Here is a 6,000-nt window from a genome sequence, read left to right as displayed (position 1 = left end):
GGTTCCAATATACGGTACTGCTTTTCCCCAAATAGTAAAAGTTATGGGAAACAAATGCATACATTTTCTTTGTGTTGTAAAACATGTTTTGAGCCTTAAACACTTATCTAAATGAAACCATTTGATAAGTTTAGAGGGGAAACGTCTCTTTGGTGGAATTGCAGACTTCTGAAACGTGACATGGGACCACAATCAAATAAACTGGATCTGGACCACTGGTTTAATCTTAAAGAGTGCATGCTGTTTTTTAAGCCTTTATGTAAAACCCAAGTCAGAAACATGTTGTGGCGTAAAAGCACAACATTTCCCTCTGAAATATAGTGCCGATGTAGCATGAAGTAGCATCAAATAGAAATACCTAAATAAAGTCTGGTACATGGGTAAATGCACTGAACTTTCCAACCCTGCTTTGTCCAAACAAGCACATTTGTAGTTTTAGATATAATTCCTGGGCTGATCAATTATTGGTGAGCATCCAGGCTTTAAAAAAAGTCATCCCCCACATCACTTTTTGGCAAAAGAGCAAATTGAAATGCTCTTACTGTCCTCTTCTTCCTCTAGATTGAGAGTTGAGCTTCAGCTGTCTGACAAGGTGAGGAATCCTTTTTTTTATTATTCTTTTTAATATCTATCTTGCCATTCAACTGTAAGCTCAGGAAAATCATGATGCTTGAACCACTGTTGATTGGGTTGGATGATGACACCGCTACTACCTTGTTTTATGTCAGGTGCGTAGTGTTTTATGTATTTTATTATGTTCTATGCATCTCATTTTTCAGTCCGTGTGAGTTGTGTTTCCCCTGGCTACAAGACATATTTCCTCTTGAAGACAATAAAGTTCAAATTGAAGTCGGGTGGGAGCTGTGAACAGTTGGCCTTGTAAATGATGACAGATTTGAATTTCCCTCCGCCCCACAAACACACACTTTAAAAAGTGCTGAGATTAAACAAAGTGGCAGCAGATGTTTCTTTCTCTCTCTTTAAGGAATGTAAACTCTGAGGTTACGTGCTTCTCACTGGCTGTGATATTAATATTACTGGCCGGTGGAGCATGACTCTTCATCACTCTTATGCTTTTAGATTGTTTGCGAGAGAATGCGCATTTATTTTTTTCCTTTCTGTTTGCTGTTGTCCTTGAACATGTGATGCCTTCCCTCCATCAAAGTGATGAGTTTGCGTGAGAGTGAAAAAATCTGAACACACACTTGTTTTTATCCATCATCGTTTGGACTGTGCCGCGGAACAGAAGGGACGCATCTGTCTCCAAATGAGGTAAACTAACATTTGTTGTAAAAAAAAGAAAGAAAAAAGAACGTATCTGAAAACTCTCTTTCTCTCTCAGGCTTGAGAGAGAAAGAGAGAGAGAGAGAGAGAGAGAGAGAGAGAGAGAGAGAGAGAGAGCCTCTGGCGTGTGATGGGCTGTGGGCTGTGAGATCCTTGAAAACAATTTCTGACAGATCAAAAAGACTCTGAAGTAGGATGGGGGCGAAGCAGAAACATGTGTTGTGCTGAGTGTTCCGTCATATATATTTCTCTCTTACATTCTCCTCGTCTTTGCCTCTCTCATCTTCCCATTGTCTTTCAAACCTTGTGTTTCCGTCTGCGTTGCTTTCCGCTCATTCCCTCGCTAACTTCTTCAACTCAAGATGCTTTCCCCCTCTTTATATTGTCCTCCAAAACACTGAAACTTACACTGAACATGTGATAATAATATAACATAATGTAAATGTGTGCTGTGTGTGTCTTTAATGGAACACAAATTAAGTTAAAAAACATGATTTTTGGTACCAGCCTCCCTTACAGTTTATTATATTCTTAAAATAGTCCAAAATATTTGCAGGTATTTTACCTCTGAGAGTTCACTTTTAGACCATGAGTTATTATTAACAATGTATTGTGGTGCTGATGATCTGTATTGCTGAAAAAAACTCAAAATGATCGGCAATGTCTGAAAGAAAGCCACAATATTTTTGGACTGTGCTCATTGTTTGTGAAAACATCAACAAAGCAGTCTTTCCTTTTGTGAACGCAACCTAACTTTGTAGGTTTATTTTGAGATTTCTATTTGAAACACAGGCTTGAGTTAGTCAACTGATCTCAGGTGACAGTCCGTTTGAATTAGCGGAGTTCATTTCGAAATTAACATTTGAACTACTTTACTTTAAATATTCTAATTATTCAAATTAACTGTGTTTTAAGTCCTTGTCATTGCCTCTGTATAGCAATCCGTGAAGAACATCCATTTTCAGAGTTATATATAAGATCCTTTCAAAGAATTTCACTGTCCCACCTCAAAACCAACTAATAAAAGTTTAATAGCAAAAATAGTAAGTGCATTCAACGAGTCATTAATATTAATAAGTAGATTTGTTACTTGGACCGTCTGTTGCAGGGTCTGAGGTGTCACAGTTGGCAGCTGCTGTTGGATATTGATCGATTTAATCAATTTCAAAGTAGCACGATGAAAGAAATTCCAATTGTGTACCCAAAGTAAATGTCATTTTAAAGAGGGTTGCCTGTGGAATAGCGCCTGTAATTTCCTGACATCTATGAATGTTTAATATCTTGACGTTAATGCCGCTCTCAGTGCTGAAGAATGTGTTGAGACAGGAGTTCTGCATTTGCACTTAACCGTCCTTTAACCTTTAACCGGCTGCTCCTTCTTGCTCAATTGCTCCTATAGGACCAATAACAACGACTCTGTGTAGGCATAATCTCATGCGGTTTCCATCCAGTTTTAGGCCAGAGGGCAGTGGTACGCTAATAAACCCTGTAATCACCCTGTTTGTGCTGCCATTTTATATAATCCTCCTCCCCTCTCCTCGCCGCCCGGGGTTGAAGGCGATGCTCCTGCGTCATCACACTGCTCCCACCTACCGAACGTTACATTTAAGAATCCTAGAGGGAGTGGGATTAATGCAGTCCTATCCAAAGCTTTGATATTACTGCATAGTTTAAAGGAGGTCACTGCCTTGTAATTAGGACCCAAATGTAAGGATTTTAATGGTCTTACACACAGTGAGACTCACAATTGAAAAATAAACTCGACGGCGCTCAGTGGCTCGCAGCAACTCCTCTACGGGCCTCTCTGGCACCGTCATGAACCCAGAACTTGACCTACAGGTCACAGGTATGGGATTCATTTCCCCAAAAGCCTTTTGAGTGCATTTGGTGTCGCAGTAATGCACCAGAGAGCAAAATGTAACCAGTGTCATGGAGAGAGAGAGAGAGGTTTTTTTAATAATGTCCTCCTTCCAGCTCAATTTTCTCTTGACACAATTATCTGTTACACTAACTAAAGGCAGTGCTGGTCAGCTGATCTAGTTTAGTCTCAATATTTGGCAAGAATATTTTTTACTTTGCTATGGCGTTGTTAAAAGTGCAAAGTGGGGCCGCAGATAACAAATCATTTCATTATTGATCTTTTACTAACTTTTTATGACTAATCATTTTGTCAAGATAGTTTGTTGACAATCCTGAGAATAATAGTCGGCAGAGAAAAACACAAAATCCTCACATTTGAGAAGCTGAAATGATTAGAGTTGCAGAATAATGTTTCTTTAGAATGGCTATTGAGTAACTGACTCATCTCAGCTGTAGAGGGACTGTGCTGCTGAGACCTCAGCATCACTACTTCTCTTTTGGCCCAGGCCAAATCTTTATTTCCTGAAATCAATGAGTGATATTAAGTCTGGAGGGAAAAGTCCAAAGTTTTTCAGACTCAATTAAATTCTGTGATATAAAATATACTGTATTGTCCTGTGACTGCGACTGTGCAAGTTTCCTGGGTGTCATTTAGATCTTACTTTATTGTGAACCCCTGCACTTCACATTGATACACATTTATTTATGCTCAGTAAATTGCTTTTAAGACTCAATATTGTAGTCGTAAAGCATTTGTAACTGCATTAAAAGTTAACGAATCATCAACAATGTGATATAGTTGTAATCTTATGAGATATGTTGTAATATTTTCCATGAATAGTACACATTGTATTTTTTTATTTCTACAATATTTTGTTATAATAATTATAGTTATCTATTGTATTAATCAGTAAAGTTATTATTCTGATTATATTTATCAGATGTTTATGTATTTATAAATACTTCATCATAACTGAGCAAAAGATGCGGCTGAAAGCTCTGGAAGAAATGCATAAGTGGACCTTGAGTTACTTTTTTTAAACTAAACTTTTAAGCTCAATTTGTTTTCATGAGTCCTGAACACAAAACAACTGCATTTTAATAAATAATTCCTAACTAACTTTAAGCAGTTGTTAAGGTGTGTTTATTCATATGTAATTTATTTTCAAGTAGCTTTGTTATTCTGTGTTATCAATGATTCATTGACTGTTATGCAGCCTCACAGGAGGAGCTATAGTTGCTCAAACATACATTATTAAACACACAGATGTCCTCATATCTGCATACTCCACATTACAGTGTGTTATAAATCATTTAAAAACAATTGTACCTATAGCTCTACCTCTTATACATTATTACCCTTAAAGGAACAGTACTGCCACCGTGGATTCATTATTTTTTTTAAGTGTTTTATGTTTCCTGTAGCCTACATGCATGCTGAGTGCCAGACATGGGTGTCATACATTGCCACACAGTATATTACATTCTAGTCTGTCCGTGCTCACTTAACCCCTCCTGCCACATTGATGCCTCGGGCTTGAAGTGTTGCCATGACCATACGCCAAATAGCCACCCATCTTGTGAAGCGTGCAGACCTCAAGGGGACTACTTCCTGAAAGTTGTTTTCCTCCTTCTGACAGTCTTTATCTTTTGTATCTACTGTAAGTGGATTTGTGTCTGGGATTTGTTTGATTGACGAGAGCAGTTATAGCAGTGAGGAGCATGTGCTCTTTCCCCTCTACATTATGTGATATTATGAGTGCTTGTACTAAATTTAGCACTGCTTTTCTTGATGTAGATGCAACCAGGCTGTCTTCTCAAATACGCAATGCTATATGGTATAATAACCTAATGTAGGGAAAACACATGGTTAATGCTCTCTCGTGATTCTTCTCTTGAGCTATTTTCTTTCCTCAGTCTTTCTCACACACACACACACACACACACACACACACACACACACACACACACACACACACACACACACACACACACACACACACACACACACTGAAATAACGATGGCAAGCGGGAGCTCTGGAATAAGAAGAGAGAGAGGGGGGGGGGACTGAGAACATATATCATAAATGTAATACCAGCCTTCATTTCAGAAAAAAATTGCCCATCTTCTTTTGCTTTTGACTCTGAGATGGATTGGATGGGCAGAGGGGGTTGTTTCATACCCTTTTGCTGTAAAACCTCAAACGCACCATGCACTTCACAGCCTAATCGCTCATCATCATCATCATCATCATCATCATCATCATCATCCGTGTGGTCTCACATAAATTGCTCCCATGCTTTGTTTGCTCAACAACACAGTAAATTATTCATTCATAATATGAAGATGAAGATGATGATGATGATGATGATGATGATGATGATGATGATGAGACAGGTCCCAAGTGAAACTGTTTTTTTTTGTTTGTTTTTTTTACAACAGGCCCTGATCTCCGCTTGGCTCATTACCTTTGTAATTGTCTAAACAAAGATGGACTCATATTTCTTCATGACAAGACGTTGATTGCTTTTATTGTTTCAGTGCTACAAAGCTCATGGTGTGGGACGGAAACCCCGCGTGTCTCACGATAGAATGCATGGAATCAGCACATGACACGTGTTGCATGGCAATATAACGATGGCTGCCGTCGCATATAGGCTATATACTGTAGCTACAACACTGAATAAACATGAGCTTGTACATTAAGAGCGAAAGTTCCCGTCTTGTCTCTCTTCATCAGCGGTTTTTTTTACACGGTCCTTGGAGCACACACCGAAAAAAGAGACTGTCCCTGAATGAAAAGTCTGGATCTCTCCCCATATAGTCAGCGAGCATGTCCTGCTGTCCGTCCATTC

Source organism: Taurulus bubalis (assembly GCF_910589615.1).
Source record: "Taurulus bubalis genome assembly, chromosome: 8".
Taxonomy (NCBI): domain Eukaryota; kingdom Metazoa; phylum Chordata; class Actinopteri; order Perciformes; family Cottidae; genus Taurulus; species Taurulus bubalis.
Note: the sequence above shows the minus strand (reverse complement) of the source record.